General features: G+C 38.9%; 1 protein-coding gene across 1 annotated transcript in view; it reads right to left on the reverse strand.

The window, feature by feature from the left end:
* LOC122792759 (phospholipid-transporting ATPase ABCA1-like) overlaps nt 1-17,826 on the reverse strand; it is a 2,266,772-nt gene that overhangs the window by 622,164 nt on the left and 1,626,782 nt on the right. The gene's annotated exons all lie outside the window — the stretch shown is intronic.

A 17,826-nucleotide genomic window follows, 5' to 3' on the forward strand; every position in this document is an offset into this window, starting at 1 on the left:
AGAAGATATATGTGCATGAATGTAGCATAAGTAACAAAGGTTCTGAGAATGGTGCACATCTTCTTCTTTTTCAGCTGCTCCCATTAGGGGTTGCCACAGTGGATCATCTATTTCCATTTCTTCCTGTCCTCTGCATCTTGCTCTGTCACACTAACCACCTGCATGTCCTCTCTTACCACATCCATAAACCTTATCTTAGGCGTTCCTCTTTTACTATTACCTGGCAGCTCCATCCTTAGCATCCTTTTCCCAATATACCCAACATCCCTCCTCAGCACATGTCGAAACCAATGCAATCTCGCCTCTCTGACTTTGTCTCCAAACCGTCCAACCTGAGTTGACCCTCTAACATACTGATTCCTAATCCTGTCCATCCTTGTCACACCCAATGCAAATCTTAACATCTTTAACTCTGCCACTTTCAGCTCTAACTCCTGCCTTTTGGTCAATGCCACCATCTCCAGCCCATACAACATAGCTGGTCTCACTACCATCTTGTAGACCTTCCCTTTCACTCTTACTGGTACCTGTCTGTCACAAATTACTCCTGACACTCTTCTCCACCCATTCCACCCTGCCTGTACTCTCTTCTTCACCTCTCTTCCACATTCACTATTACTCGGAACTGTTGATCCCAAGTATTTAAACTCATCCACCTTCACCAACTCTACGCCCTGTATCCTCACCATTCCTCTATCCAGGTCTATATTAGATTATATCAGATGGTCGAACGTTGTTATATCGACCATTAAATCTCGAAAACTCAAAACAGCGAACAAGCAGAACAGTAATTTTTTTTCCTAGGAAAAAAAATCGCTGTTCCCCGCTAAAAAAAGACACTAAACACTAAATAAGGTGGGGGCATAGCCCCCACACCCCCTACTTCAATATACCAATTCCGAGATCACACTACAGTGAAGGAAATGGCACAATCCGAATGGCCAGCTCAGTTATTTCTTTCCCTGGGAAAAAATTTGCTGTTCCGGCCGTTTGCTATTTTGCTGGTTTGACACTTAGTGTTATATCTAACAGCGTTCGATCATATGATCTTTCACTGAGCTAAAGTAGATCCTCTCTATCCTCCCTCTCATTCACAGACATATATTCTGTCTTAGTCCTGCTGACCTTCATTCCTCTCCTCTCCAGAGCATATCTCCACCTCTCCAGGGTCTCCTCAACCTGGTCCCTACTCTCACTACAGATCACAGTATCATCTGCAGACATCATAGTCTATGGGGCCTGCTGTCTGATCTCGTTTGTCAACCTGTCCATCATCATTGCAAATAATAAAGGGCCCAGAGCTGATACCTGATGTAATCCCACTTCCACCTTAAATGCATCTGTCACTCCCACTGCAGAATTCACCACTGTCACACTACCCTCATACAAATCCTGTACCACTCTTAAATACTTCTTTGCTGCTCCTGACTTCCTCAAACAATACCACAACTCCTCTCTAGGCACTCTATCATATGCTTTCTCCAAGTCCACACAGACACAATGCAACTCCTTCTGACCTTCTCTATATTTCTCTATCAACACTCTCAGAGCAAACAGCACATCTGTAGTGCTTTTTCCCAGCCTGAAACCATACTGCTGATCATTAGTCATCACCTCCCATCCTAACCTAGCTTCCACTACTCTTTCCCATAACTTCAAGCTGTGACTGATCAATTTTATCCTTCTGTAGTTACTACAGCTCTGCACATCACCCTTATGCATTCTGAAGTATGTGTGAAAGTTTTAGAAAGATTTTTATTTATTTATCAATCGATTGATTGATTGATTGATTGATTGGAAAATGTCAGTGTCTCTTTAAGAATGGGTAACAGGAAGAACTGGCATGAATATAAGGAATTACTTTAACAGATGAAATTAAATTCCAGGGTTTTCCTAGTTTTAAACAACCATATATCAATTAAAAGCACATTAAATATCTGGGAAACTAATTTATAATATCTGCTGATGACATGTAAATTTTTTTAATTGCCATTAGACTTTTTAGTTAGATGCTTTATGTTTCTGTTGTAATTTATTACTTAACTGTAATGTCACTCATTATTTTTATATTTAAACATACTGAACAAGGATTTGTATAAGGCTGATCTGATGAAGTTCTGATTTTGCTGAAAAATAATAAAATGTGTGGTTTGGTCTTGACGTAACAGCTAATTTTTTATTAATTTAATACAGTAGTCTACCTCCTTTTTTAGTTTACTTTAAAATGATAAGCCATTATGAATTCCTTGTGTAACAGTGTACTGAAAGACATCTTCCATAACAACTTTTTGTAAGGATGCCAAAAGGTGCTAGGTTGGAAATTGCAGACCTCTGTCATTTCATTAATGGCTTAATATTAAGCAGGTAGCGACAGTATAAATAATAAATGACATTACATAGAAGTGAGAAAAGAAACTTACCAATAATAGGTTTAAAGAAAAGCTCTAACTAAATGTTCTATTCATAAGCTGATTTTTTACTCATTAAACCAGTCTGACTACTGCTGCACATAAATGACTTATAATTTAAATATGTGTCCCTCTTTTGATTTTTTCTACCTACTTTAGAAATTTCTGTTAACAATTTTAGCTGTCAATGAACTCATTATATTCTTCTTATTACTGCTGAATTATTTACTACCTTACACTGTTGATTAAGAAACAGGTTATGGGAAGGGAAGCTGTATCTGAATTTCTAACACAGATCAAAGTAATTTCTTTCAAGTCCACGGGTGGTCATTGTAGAAGGAAAACATGGACTGATTATTAAACTTTGAACTGTGCATTGTCAGTGACTTGTGATTAACAAAGACACTGCTCCTTCTTTTTTTTTGTTTAAGAAGTAAGTAATTTTGAAGGTATGTCAGAACATTTAATACTGAAAAAATGCATAGGTCTGTTGTAATAAAATACAGAAAAATAATTCTAAAGATATAATAATACTACTGTACAAAGACAATCAGAGAAATCAAAGACCCATTATACTGCCACTGCAAGTCAATGGCTAGATAAGAACAGTGGCCTGCCCATTTTGTTTAACAAGAACTTCCCTTCACTGGAGAGGAAAATAGCCTTACTGTGAAATATAAGGTCAGTATGGCAGACCCCATGAGGGAGTTCTCAGGTATGACCATTAGAAATAATATTACTCAGTTTAAGAGATGCAGAGGCGTAGAAAAACAACATATGATGAAAACATATTTCTTTAGTTGGGGGGTTGGTTACGTAAGAAGAAGAAATCATGTTTGTCAATTCAGTTAAGATGCAGCAAGATTATAAGGTGGGTAAAAGATGTTCAGTTTTATATATATATATATATATATATATATATATATATATATATATATATGTGTGTGTGTGTGTGTGTACACACACACACACACACACACACACACACACACACACACACACATATATATATATATATATATATATATATATATATATATATATATACACACACACACACACACACACACACACACACACACACACACACACACACACACACACACACACACACACACACACACACACACACACACACACACACACACACACACACACACACACACACATATATATATATATATATAGGTTCAGAGGTTCATAGGTTCATACTTGGCTATCTGCCCAAGGGCATTTATAAGCCTAGCCCAGAGTTTTGTGGCTTTCGCCACCCCTTTAGTTTGAAGGATACTATGCCCATTATTTTGCTGTGCCTCTGTCAAGCAGTGACACTGAGGTAATCCCTGGGGTATACCTGCGATCTCCCATTCATTGGTCAAGATTTCTCTTGAACAAAGCCAGCGAGGTGCTCTGCCTCACATGTACCAGGATTTTGTTCCACAGCATAGGGAGTCTCTGGGTGATGAATCTGCCCCTCCAGCACTTCCTATCAATAGCTGTGTTGAGGTTTAAGTCTCTTGCCCTTGTAGTTCTGATGGATTTAGATTTTTTGAGGTGAAGTATGTTCATCAATTCCGGGTTGGACATGGCCTTGTATGTCAGGCACAGGTCACCTCTGAGCAGACGGTAAGCGACTGAATAGAGCTGGAGTTCCTTCAGTCGGGCAGCATAAGACATATTTTTGAGACCCTTTATCCTTTTGGTGAGGAACTTTTGGGGCCTTTCCAATTGCTGCAGGTGTCGGGTCAGATACATTCCGAATGGGGCATTGTACTCAATCATTGGTCTGATGAGTGATGAGTACAGGGGAACGATGACCTCCCTTGATCTAGATGGGAATCCCTTCATGATCAGGTGGGCAATGTAGAAGGTCTCCCTAACTACTTTGGCAATGTGAGTGTCAAACGAAAGGTTACTGTCAACCTGGGTCCCCAGATCCCTGATAACCTCTTCTGTGCTTAGTGGATTGCCACCTATATGGTGGTAACCTTGTTTTTCCCGAAGGGTATGACTATGCATTTTTTGGCGTTTAACTTTAGGCCATGGCTCTGGCACCAGTTATCCGTTTCTATAAGACCCTTCTGAAGGATATCTGTGTCAGATGTGTTCTCGACTATGGCGCCCAGTTTGCAGTCATCTGCAAACTTTGTCAGCCATAACCCTCCTGTGTTTGCTTGTACTTCTGAAAAGTAGATGCCGAACAAGAGCGGGCCCAGGACTGAGCCCTGTGGGACACCACTTGTGACAGGCTTTGAGTCTGACATGGCACCAGCAACTCTGACCCTGTGGGTTCTGTCACTTAGCCAGTTTGCAACCCATCTTGTGACGTATGGGTTTACATTTAAGCTGGTGAGTTTTTCAATGATACCTGAGTGGGGTATTGTGTCAAAAGCCTTTGCCAGGTCAAGGTAGGCTGTGTGGACTGCCTTGCCCTCATCAATGGCCTTGGTGACTGTTTTGAAAAAGTCAACCAAGTTTAAAAGGCATGATCTGCCTTTGACAAAGCCAAACTGGGTTGGATCCAATGTCTGCAAGTCCCCTATGTCTTTATTTATGAGTTCCATTATGATCCTCTCCATAGCTTTGCAGACCAGGCTTGTCAAGCTGATGGGACGGTAATTTCCAGGGTCGGTGGAGGCACCGCCTTTGTGAAGTGGGACCACAGTTGCCGTACGCCACTCCTTGGGTACGTATCCTGAGGTGAGGCTAAGATTAAACAGCTGCCCTAACTGCGGGTTTAATTCCTCATTGAGTTCGTGGAGCACACAACCGGGGACACCATCTGGTCCCATGGATGCTGTGTTTTTCACCTTGGAGAGAGCAGTTCTCACCTGAGCGTTTGAGATGTTTGGGGGGCTACAATCCTCTGGTATAGATATCTCTCCTTTTGGGGGGGGGGGGAATTTGCACTGAACCTGTCAGCCAGTATGTTGGCAATGTCTGTAGGTTCAGTGATTTTTACATCATTTTGAACTAATTCTGAGCATATCTGGGAGTTTCCTCCCAGGTTTCTAACATAGCTAAAAAAGGCCTTATGATTGTCTTTTGAGTCCTTAGCAACTTTTCTCTCAAAATTTGCCTTGTATAATTTTATGAGAGATCTTAGTTTTTTACTTATAATGATCAAGGGTGTCTTCCCTTTTAAGGATTTTGCTCTATCCTGTAGTAGCTTCCTCCTTTTGTTGTAGAGCTTGTTTATGGCTGGGGTCCACCAGACTGGACGCTTGCCTTTGGTACAAAGAGTCTTTGTTTTGTTTGGGATTGCCTGATCCATGCAGTCCTGTAGGTGCTGGTAGAAGGCATTTGTTAGTGATTCAGCGGCTTGAGTAATGGTTTCCGCAGGCTCGGGGGCCTTGAAAGAGACCACACTAGTCTTTAGAAGTGTGAAGTCGGCTTTTGAGAAGTTCTTCACTGTGGTCTTTTTTATCTGGGGTGGGGGCGCGATGTGGACTTCCAGTGAGATTAGTTTATGATCTGATCTCACCAGTGAGGGGTATACTTCCGGTGTTGAACATTTTGACCCCATGTTCGTGATGATGAGATCTAGTATGTTTTCTCCTCTTGTGGGGATAGTGACTAGTTGTTCCATGGCATTTGAGTTTATGAACTCCAGGAACCTTTGGGCTAGAGTGTTGGGGCTTGAGTAGTGATCCCAGTCTATATTCGGGTAGTTGAAATCACCTAGTATGATGGTGTCTGGAGATACATTTATCCCCTCCAGTGTTTTCAGGAAAGCTATGTGAGGTTCCTGAGTTTGAGAGGGTGGCCTGTAACATGCTACAAATTGCAGAGCAGTCTTGCCTATGGTTAATTGCACCTGGATGGTCTCCGATACATCGTGCGTTTCCACAAACCTTGAGGTGTGGATGTCCTTGATGAATATGGACACCCCCCCTCCTTTCTTGGTGTTGTCCGGATTTTGGGGCCGGAACGCATGATATGAGGTAAAACCTGATAGTGCTGGGGTGCTCTCAGGAGCCTTGAACCAGGTTTCAGTCACAGCACAGACATCGATGTTCTCCATATTGAGAAGGGCCTCGAGTGCGTGCATCTTGAGGTTGAGACTTCTGGCATTGAGCAGCATTACCCTTAGTTTTTTCCTTTTTTGTGTTCTAGGGTGGTAGGTTTAGAATTTGAGCCTTGCCTAAAAAAGGCACTATGGGGGTGGCAAGAGCCTTTGCCAATATCCGGAAGCCAAGGGGTGACAGGTGCAAGCCATCCCTTGTGAAGCAGCGTGGCTTGTCCAGCATGTCATCCCAGGCAGACAGACATTGGATCCCTTTGAATGACACCAGAGTTTAAGCCAATTATTAAAGCTGATCATCTTGTCTCTGTATTGTGGCATCATTCTTGGTGAAGGTAGGATACTGCTCAAGGTCAGGGTCATACCTGCCTGGGCTACATAATCAGAGAGCTCCTCTATGTCTCTTTTCATGTAGTCCAGGGAGGTACGTCTCAGGTCGTTCACACCAGCATGGACAATGACTGAGTCGTACTTGTACCTGCTGTTGAGAGCCCTGAGTGCTTGCGTTATGTGGTGGATTCTAGCGCCCAACAGGCAGCTTACTGTGACCTTCTCCTTACTCAATCTGGTGAGCGGGACGTCAGTGTGTCTGACTATGGAGTCACCAATGACGAGTTTGTCTGGCATTGTGTTTGGCCTTAAGGGCTGTGACTGTTTGGCACACTGACTATGTGGTCTATGTGTTGCATGTGTTGTGTCCTGAGGTGGCAGTTGTTTGGTTGTCTGCTTTGGTGGCCTCTGCTGTTTTGGTAGATTTTTGATCAGAACCTCCGAGTATGTCTTTGTGTGTTTATGTGTATGATTTGAAGTTGTGATAGTACTATGTGAGACTGGGTTTGTGGTGTGTGTGGTTAACTTCTCCTCCTTTCTGGTCTTGCCAGTCCTATATTGAGAGAGCTCAGCCTCCAGTTTGGCTATATAGTTGCATCTCTCGCATGTATTTGTGTTTTGTGGGAGAAGGAGAGGGTTGTCTGTGTACATGAGGCATTGTAACATTACCTCAATATTCCCAGATTCACCAGCTGAGCAGGAGAGGACACTAGCAACTGATCCCTCGACATGCTAGAAGGAATAGACAAAAACTTTATGTAGATGAGTTTGAAAAGACTTCGGGGGATGTGGGTGATCGAAAAAGGGGTTTTAGGCTGGTGGGGTACTATGTATATTAAAAGTGCTATATCAAAGTAAAAAGTACTTTAGGAGCAAGTGCTAGGCTTTACAGATAGAGAATAGTCTACTTAGGAATCAAGTAGAGCTGAACTTTTTAGATATAGAATACGCTGGTTTGATCAGCAGTACAGTTCAAGGAAAGCTGTTCTAAGGGAAAATTTGAAGAGTGGACTTTAGGTAGCCCGAATAGTTTAACCTTGATTAACCCGCCGCTGCTCTTGTGTGCTCCTGTGGCAACTCCGCGCTAAAGCGTGCTTTATAGCAGGGGGCTGGAAAAGACAGGAAATGACCCAAAATGGCCAATAAACTACAAGTTACTGCCTTAAACCACTCTTCTGAGGACAAACAGGCAGTTCAGTACTTCCCACTCTCACTGGTGAGTAAAGAAACTTCCCCCTGACCAAACAAGGAAAATGGAGAAGCACAGGAACCAAGACAAAGCCCAGGGATCAGCAAAATCTGATCACTGGAACAAACTATATACACACACACACACACACACACATATATATATATATATATATATATATATATATATATATATATATATATATATATATATATATATATATACACACACACACACACACACACACACACACACACATATATATTTATACATATATATATATATATATATATATACACACACACACACACACACACACACACACACACACACACACACACACATATATATATATATATATATATATATACATATATGTGTGTGTGTGTGTGTGTGTGTGTGTGTGTGTATGCAAAATCTAACAGATTTTTGGAAATTAATACATTCTCATTCTTCTTTATATCATGTCAGGTACTATGTTTTCTTCTCCATCTCTTTCTGGGCGAGGCTATAAAAGCTTCTGTCTTACTTGAGTTCCTCTACTTAAAAAAGTGTTGGTGAACAAATAGCTAAAGTTATCAGGGGTGACTTCGAGATTACTGAAATAATTTTTGAAAGATAGGAAATCTTTTATTAAGGTTAAAAAGTGAGGGGTGTTGGAATGAAAATATATTGATGCTTGAGGAAGAATTAAGATTTTCAGAATGCTCAGTAGTCAGACTAATCACAATTATTCTATACTTGGGTGATGCAGGCAAATTTTAACAATGTGATATAACAGAACAGATGATTTTGAAACCAGTTTGTTACTAATATGCTTGAAATAAATTAATTTAGTGTACTCTATGAAAGACTCTATAAGAAATTTTATAAACACAAGGCTAAGAGTAAATACTGAAAAAATGAGGAGGTGAGGTGGACCTGGCTGAGTTACCACAGAGGTGGGGAGTTATACTGCAATGTCTGCACTGTATGCCTGCCTCTCAGACATTACCATGTTGCCACGAGGTAGGGAGTATTGGTTAGATCATACAAGAAAAAAAAAAAAAAACAGGCAGAAAACAAGACACCTGGGGTCCCTAGAATACCCTTAAGCTCCACAACCAGCCCTGACATACTAAAATAAGTTCAGGGTATTGAGATTGGCTGGCAGAGCCAGTGTGGATATGGGTCACTGTAATGCTAGTAACATAACAGAAAGTGGAAAAAAGTCAACAGGCTGATAATCTCAAAGCTTAATCTTAGGTTGGTGATCTGGCTGACCATAAAGAATTTAACTATATAACCCATTGAGTGTAATGGGTAGATTTACCATGATGCTGAATGTGGCTCATATTGCTTACCCCTGAAGTAAACTTATGGCAGACAGTAGCTGTCAATAGAGAATTTCAAGGAGAACAATGTGTCACTTTGTTTAACATGAAAGGGCCACTTAGTCTTTAGGCAGTTAATGCTTTGGGTGAGGAAATTATCTCCAAAAAATCTTTACTATGTTGCAATGAAGGCTGAAGTCTTTGGAGCGAGGGTTTTTAATAGTATTAGCATTTGTTAAATAGAGGAACTCAAATATGACAGGAGCGTTTATAGCCAAGAAGGTGAGATGAAAGTGACCACTTAGGAGCTGGTGTGAGACAGAAAAAAATGAAAAGGTATTTATTCTGTCCAGATAGATAAAGGAGTTTAACTGTTTGAAAGGTAGGAAATGTAATGTAATGAAACATTGCAGACTTTCTAGCTCAATAAGATGTCTGGAGACGTGCATTCGGAAAGCTGTGTTGTACTGCATTGCATTTTATATTGCCATAATAAGAGGATAAAAGGGGGTGGATTATGATTTCCTTAGGCCTGGAATATTTATTACTGGTAATTAGCTAAGACAGAAGTATGTCTAATTATAAGTAAAAAAAAAAGATGATTGTTGACAAAGGTAGCTAGATCTCTATAATGATTTTGTTGATTTTAAGAAAAATCCAATTTATGTGTTAATCAGTATGATAGACTTGTTTCTCAAAGACCACTTCAGTACAATTTTTTATTAAGCATTAAAGACTTGGCTTGTTTCAGTGCTAGTTTCATCAAGTTCTTCTTGCAAAATACGAGTTCTTCTTTGGGCAGTCCATAATAACACCAAGTTTACAGTTGGGTAGCCATATACATTTTTAAACCCGCTTTTTCTTTGTTGGAAAAGAGATCTGGAGTGAATCTGAACTAAATGCACTGTGTTCAACAAAAAAAAGTATATTTTATGCTTGCATTGCACTTTTTGGAATCACATTTTGCTTAATTGCTGCTTTGTTTTTGCTGTTTTTACTGCTGTAACTGTTTTTTTTCTGTACTTTGAATTTCTAGTACTTCTGTATTTCATAGCATAGGCTAGATTCAGATTTGCTGAATCTAGGCTGTTTGGTATTACTTGAGAACTAAAAACAGCCATCCTACATTAAGAAGCCCCTCCTGTACCCTTGTTGAAGAAGTGTGTAGCCCAGGACCCACCTGAGTTGGGGACTGCTGGAAAACTGCTCAGTTTTGGGCTTTCCTGTTGGTTAATTTGTGTTAAAACTGTTTAACTTTGCTTGTGTTTAAGCACCATGTTTGTGTGTAGCTGTGCACAGTGCTGTGGAGTTTATCTCTTCTGTGTATAGACGCAAACACTTAGAAACAGTTTTCCCTTGATACATGCTAGAGAATTCAACTTAGCTCCACTGCATTTCTGTGCACAATGCAGTTGCTCAATGCTACCTAGCGAGCAACTCAGTTGCGCATTCGGAGGCACTGATGCAGTATTCCACACTTAGCCCCCCACATAATAGCTACATCTGTTAGTCTCACAAGCAAACCCTAGTCCATCTAGCCCATCCCCCTTGTCTTGTTTGAAAGAAAGATCAAACTTGACACCCCCATAGGAGTAAAAAAAAATAAAATAAACTGAAAAAATTCTCCAAAGCAAACCATTGCCTACTAATCGATGGTCAAAAAAGTTTCAAAGACCCTGACAGCATAGCCAACAATGACTCCTATGCAAAGGAATACACACATGCCCTATAGAGCCACTTAAACAAATGCATTGACTTGGTTGTACCCAACAGGAACAAAACCAGGTCTTCACAAAATTACAGGTCACCCTGTGGACTCTAAATATAAATAAGCTATGCAACAAAAGAAATAAACTGATATCTAACAACATGAAGGAACCTACTCAACAGAGGAAGAATACCCTCCACAGCCTGAACAAGCAAATCAGATATCTTGTTAAGTCCTCTAAGGCTAGCTGTGAGTCTAAATTAGCATTCCTAGTTAAGACAATCATAACACATTCTTTAGCTATGTCTGACACCTAAAAAGAAATGCCCAGCTGTGTGCCAAACTTATAGTGGATGGTACCATTCACACTGAACCTAAGTAACTTCCAACCTGCTAGCAGACAGATTTGGAAATAACTGCACACTCCTGTCCCCACCATACATACCCCAAAGCATTCCTGATACAAGTCCGCCAAAGAACAGGTCATACAATCACTCTCCAAGGCTAAAAACATGGTCTCTGTAGGACCATATAAGATCCCAGGCTGCTTACTAAACAATCTAAAACAAGAGCAAGTGGAACTACTTGGCACTCTCTTTAACCATAGCCAGAGAACTGGCTTGTCCTGGCAAAGTGCAGAACAGCAACAGTAATCCCCTTGCACAAGGGGTGGGGGTCCATCAATGACCCTGGGAACTATCGACCCCCAAGCCTAACCAGAATTGTGTGCAAGGCCATGGAAAGAATCATCATAGACTTTATCAACAAGGATATAGGTAACCTTTAAACCTTTGACCCCAGTTTGGTTTTGTCAAGGGTATATTTTGCTTATTAAACCTAGTGGACTTCTTTGAGAATGTCATAAAAGCCCTGGATGAGGAAAAAACAGTATATACCACCTATCTTGATTTAGCCAAGGCTGTTAACACAATCCCCTATTCAAGTATCACAGAAAAACTCTCACAGCTGGGAATTAACCCCTATTTTACTAGATGGGTAGCAAACTAGGTTACCAACAGAATTAACTCTGTCAAAGTTGGGGAGTCCACCTGCACCAGTAGACCAGTTACCAGTGGGCAACCACAAGGATCTGTGCTGGGTCCTGTACTGTTTGGAATCTGATTCTCTGAAGTCCAAATGAAGATAGATGGCCTGTGGCTTACCAAGTTTGCAGATGACTGTAAACTCCTCCAATGATGTTAACATATTACGGAAAGGGCTGACACAGACAAATGATTGGTGCCAAAGTCATGAACTAAAACTTAACACAAAAAAAGCTTCATTAGCCCCTTTGGCAAAGAAGTATCCCCTGCTAAGTATGATATAGATAACCCCCCTCTGAACTCAAACTCAGTGGTGTGAGACTTGGGAACACAGGTTGATAGCAATCTAAACTTCAATCATCATGTGCCTGTAGTGGTAAGAAAAACATTCTACATTGCACATCTCATAAACAAGTGCATCACATCCAAGACCAGGGAGATTATTGCTCCACAGTACTTGACCTTATCAGACCATTAATTGAGTACAATGCTCCATTCTGTATGTACCTCACCAGACACCTGCAGCAACTGGAGAGACCACAGAAGTTTCTAACCAAGAGAATCCAAGGCCTCCAAAACATGACGTACGTGGAAAGATTGAAAGCCTTGTCATTGTACTCTGTATCACACAGGCTGCTGAGAGGCAGTATGTGCCTGGCCTACACAGCAGTCTCGCACCCTGCCCTAATGGAAATACTGAACATCCACAAATCAAATGGGATAAGAGTAAGTCACTCAAGGGATCTTGACCTAGCCTGTGACATTAATAGAATATGCTGGAGAGACAGAGGTATCTCACAGTGATTGCCACTCCTCTGTAATAGTTTCCCATTCCATGAGAAACAGAGCTCCTCTATGACCCTATTCAAGTGCAACCTTGACAAACGGATGGGTGACCATCCCAGGGGTGGCACCTATATCACTCATGGACAGGGGCAGTCAGTGCTGATCATAGAATAAAAATAATGGAGCGGGATGATCCAGGTGACAGTTCTGTTGTTTCATGAGGTGAAATGGCAGTTAAGTTTTGTGAAAGTGTGGAGCATGTGGAGAAGAAACCAGATAAAGAGGCAAAGGAGAATCCAGCAGGAAAAACTTACGTAGCAGTGACAGAAAGTAAAAGCATAAAGCAGCAACAAACTAAGAAGGGTCTGGTTTTGTGGCAGAAGATAATGCAGTAACTAAAACATATGCAGCAGTGAGAGCAGACAAAAAAGGTGAGCAGCAAGAAACTGTAAGTAAAACTGTTTTTAAAAAGAAGAGAAGGCTGTCTATGAGAATAAGAACAAAAAAAAATTGCACTGTAATAGACACGTGTATGGGATCATTTAGCAACTGTTCAGGGTTTAAAGTTCAAGAAAATAGGTATTTTATACATACTGGGACAGAAACCTTTTGTAACTTAACATTTGAAACCGATAGACTGATGATAAATCTTCTGGAACTGTGTAACAAAATGGGAATTTATCTCTGGAACAATTTGTTTTCTGGTACTAATGTAAATGTTAAAAAAATTTTTTTGTTACGATTTAGATGTGATGAACTGGAAGAAAACAATGTTAAAAATGCATGCAGGGTGTGTGTGTTTGTGGAACTGTGGATGATATTGTGAAAAATAGAGATGAAGGAAACTTATGGAATGGAGTGTTGAAGTTTGAAATTGCTTTGAAATGTGACAACAACATAGTGAAACACATGACAAGTGTTATTTTTCTGGCTGGTCATTGGAGGACATTAAGATATGCTGGCCAACCTAAATCATGTTTTGTTTGTGGGGACTTTTCTCATGTAATTAATGATTGTGACAAGGTACAATGTAAGAAGGTGTGCCCCTGGGTGTAGGTTGTATAACAGAGGGGGGGGGGGGTCACTTTTGAATGGATCGTCAAGAACAAACAGTAAATAATGAAAATTAAGGGGCAAGGAAAGAAAGCATACAAGATGAAGGACAACAAAAGGCTGGAGGAGAGGGTGAAGTAGTTGAAGAATCTGCAGAAGAAAAAATATGGAGTGGAAAAATATGGAGAGAGAGATTGCATGCAGGAAGACAGATCAATGATCGATGCTAATATTTTTTTGAAGTTCTAGCCAGCGAAAAATCTGATTCTGAAGACAACGGATTATTTGTACATCAACACAGGAAAATAATTGGGGGAAGAGTAAAAATAAAACAACAAAAATTTAAAAATATTTCCCCTAAACATAAAAAGTAGGAAAAGCAATAATTTTAGAGTACTTTCAGTAAATGCAAACCATATTACTAACATAGTAAGATGGGTGGGGATACTGGAATAGTGTGCTAAACATGATGTGGATCTTATTCTTTTAGAGGATGTAAGAGTCCTGACAAGTGAAGAAAGACTACAAACAGAAAAATTATGGGACAGAGATATAATGCAGAACTTGGGAAGTGAATATTGTTCTGGAGTGTCTGTGTTGTGTAACAAAAAAGTGAAATATTACATGTAGCATTGATAAGAATGGGAAGGTTAACTGTCATGAATGTGAGGTGGAGAAAACATGCTCACAGAATTATTGCATTATATGCATATATAACTAGAGTAAAGAAAAATCTTTATCAAATAGTAGACCACGGTGAAAATAATAATTGTAGGGGATGTTAATTATGATTTAAGGTGAAAATGTGAAAAGAAAGGGAATGGTGTTAAAAATACAGGAAGTGATAAGATGTGGTAAATTAGCTGTGTGGAACAAAAGTCAATGCACTTATAGAAGGGGGCACTTGGATCTAGAATTTATCATTTTGTATTCTCGGAAGGCATGAGGGTAGCATCTGGCAATATAGTTGTGACAGGTTTTTCAGACCATTTAGCAGTATGGATGGAGCTTGTGGAAGAAAGAGTATACTAAAACAAGAAAGGGATTAAAAAGAATAAATGAGAAATTATGGAATGAAATTGGAGAGTGGGAAGTACTGCACTTATAGAAGGATCTTATAACCTTGAATGACTTCTACAAAAACTGGTCAGAATGGTGGACTGAATTTAAAAAGAAGTATAAAAACTGTTTTTTTTTTTTTGTAAGAAAGTAAGAGAAAGTGAATTATGGGGAAATGTATAGAAATGTATTAGAGAATTTAGAGAATAAAACAAGAGAGAGTTTTTATATGGAAGAAAGAACTATAAATGAAATCAAGAAAAAAGGCATCACTGTTTCAGCAGAGATATTTATGAGGAAGAAAGGAGGAGGTATCTGCATATTTGCTTAAAATAGTAAACTAGGTTATTAATATAATGATGGTAATAAAAGATGTAAAAGGAGTGATAAAAAGAACACCAGAGCAAATTATAAGTATTGCAGTATATGTATAAGAGTAAAAGGAAGGAAAATAAGAGAAAGTGGAAAGTAAAAAAAAAGGGAAGAATTTGGAAAATAAATTACTGTTAGTAAATTGCATGAAGTAAGTAGGAAAGCAAATGATGATTCAGTATCAAGCCCAGATGGTATAAGGTATGGAATGCTTAAGAAATTAATGGATTGCCAAAGACCGTATTTTGTAAAGGCACTGACTGAATGGTTGAAGAAAGGGTTTGTTTATAAAGGGTTATGTAGTGGAAATATTAAAATTTATATGGGAGAAAGATGTAAAGAATGAAATTAAAAAATGGAGACCCATTGCATTAAGTAACACAGATTATAACATTTCTATGAGAATAGTACAGAGGAGAATGGAGGGAAAGATGTGGGATGTTATGAAAGTATATATGGTATGAAATGGAAGGGATGTAAAGAATTGTTACTGGTTGTGAGGGAAATTGTGAATGATATTATGCAAAAGGGAGGATGTAAAGCTTATGGTATGGAATATTAGCAGGGCATTTGATACAGCAAGACATGATGCTTTGTGGGATGTTATGAAGAAGTATGGAATAGGTAAAAGAATTAGGAAAGTGTATATGTCAGCATATCAAAATAATACAGTTATATTGTTAATGAATGGGTGGCCGAGAAAAGAAATATGGATGAAGTACGGTATAAGCAAAGGATGTCCCATGAGTGGAATATTGTTTGCACTGGTAATGAATGCAATTGTGAGTGAAATAGCTTATAAAATGAAAGATGCTAGGTATGTGATGCAAAAGGAGATAGTGATACACAGATGATATAGTGGTAGTTGCTCAGATCAAAATACGGATGAGGGAAGTTTTGATTTGTCTGAATGGCTGTGTAAAGGAAATGGGAAACGACCTTGAATAAACACAAAAGTAAGGGTTTGGGTGATGTGGTGAAAATCATGGGTGTGTAGTTTTCAATGAACGGAGTGTCTTTATAAGGAATACAATTTGAGAAAAATTATGTAGTTATGATGTAATGTGAGGGTCTGATAAAATGAATGAAAGAAATATGTCTTTTGTAGAGGACATATAGACTAGCATTCAAGAAAAATGTGTATCCGGTGAATATTGTAGCAAAGAGTAAAATAGCATACATATTAAATGCTCATATGATCCAAGACATATATGAAAAGGAAATTATGCAACTGGTGTTTTTCTTCACATGGAGTTGAAGATTAAACCCAGTTAAAAAAGTGTGTTGTATATGAGTGAAGATGAAGGGGATTGGAGTTACTAAATCCGGTTGTTTATTCTGCTTCTTCAAAACTGTATAGAGTATTAAAGTGGGTAAAGGAAGAGAATGATAAATAATGCAAATGTTTAAGTATAAGTGCAAGAGGTTCTGCAATATGATAAGAATAATAAAAACAGAAGAAGAATATGCAAAGGAAGAAATTAAAAACGATCAAGAAAAAATACTAACACTGAAAATAAAAAAATGATTGTACAGGTTAAGCTAGAAGGGAGTGGTATAATAATGTGATGAAAGGATATGATTATGTAAATCCATGGGGCAGTTTATGAGACTAAAAGAATAAAGCCATTAAAGTAGGGAAAATGGTGTACCAAGATAGTAGAGTGTATGGATTTCCTGTGGAAACTGGTAATAAACGAGTTACCAGTAAAGGGGACTATACCATATAAAAACAAACCTAAAAGTGTGTGCTTATTTTGTGGCTAGAAAGATGCAACAGAGCATGTGTTTTGAATTGGGAAAGAGTGGTAAAACTCTAAAAAAAATATTTGAGAATATTAATGATGCAAACAGTATAGATATGAATATGATTATGTATGGATATTATGATAACAAGAAGGAAGAACATGTGAGAAGACACGATAAAAAAATATGTAATATGGGTTATTTGGAATGAAAGAGTGAATAAAATGTTGTTTAATGGTAAATGGATTTTGTCAGATATATTGTAAAAAAATTAGTTTATTTCTGTGGAAGAAGAAGTGGGGAGTCAATTATGGAAGAATAACAATGAGGGTGTTATAAAAAAAACAATAAATAATAAATGATATAAACATGTATGTGTGCCTGTAATTATGTACATTTTGTAAATATGTAGATAATGATTTTTATGTTGTGTTAAATAAACAGTTCCTACTCTTTTCTGAGTCAGATAGCCAGAGGGTCAGACCTGAAAAAGAGTATCATGGAGGTTGCGGCAGACAGTAGGAGAGACCATGCATATAAGCTTCACGTCAGATGAGTTTGATAGCAGAAACAGTGTAGGTCATATGTGACAAAAAACACATGGATACAAATGTTGTGGAAAGTGGAGAATTTCATGTCATTTAACAGAAGTACAAAAAGAGGACTGGAATATGAAATTGTGTGTAACTTGATTAGTGGGGAGTGACCTTCAGATGATATGGCCATTTCATGTTTGGAAAGTATACATTTTAGGTTAAATGAAGACCTCAAAAGATATAAAATAGTGTTCTTGGA

This window comes from Protopterus annectens, chromosome 2.part0 (genome assembly GCF_019279795.1).
Source record: "Protopterus annectens isolate FY-2018-M chromosome 2.part0, PAN1.0, whole genome shotgun sequence".
NCBI lineage: Eukaryota > Metazoa > Chordata > Ceratodontiformes > Protopteridae > Protopterus > Protopterus annectens.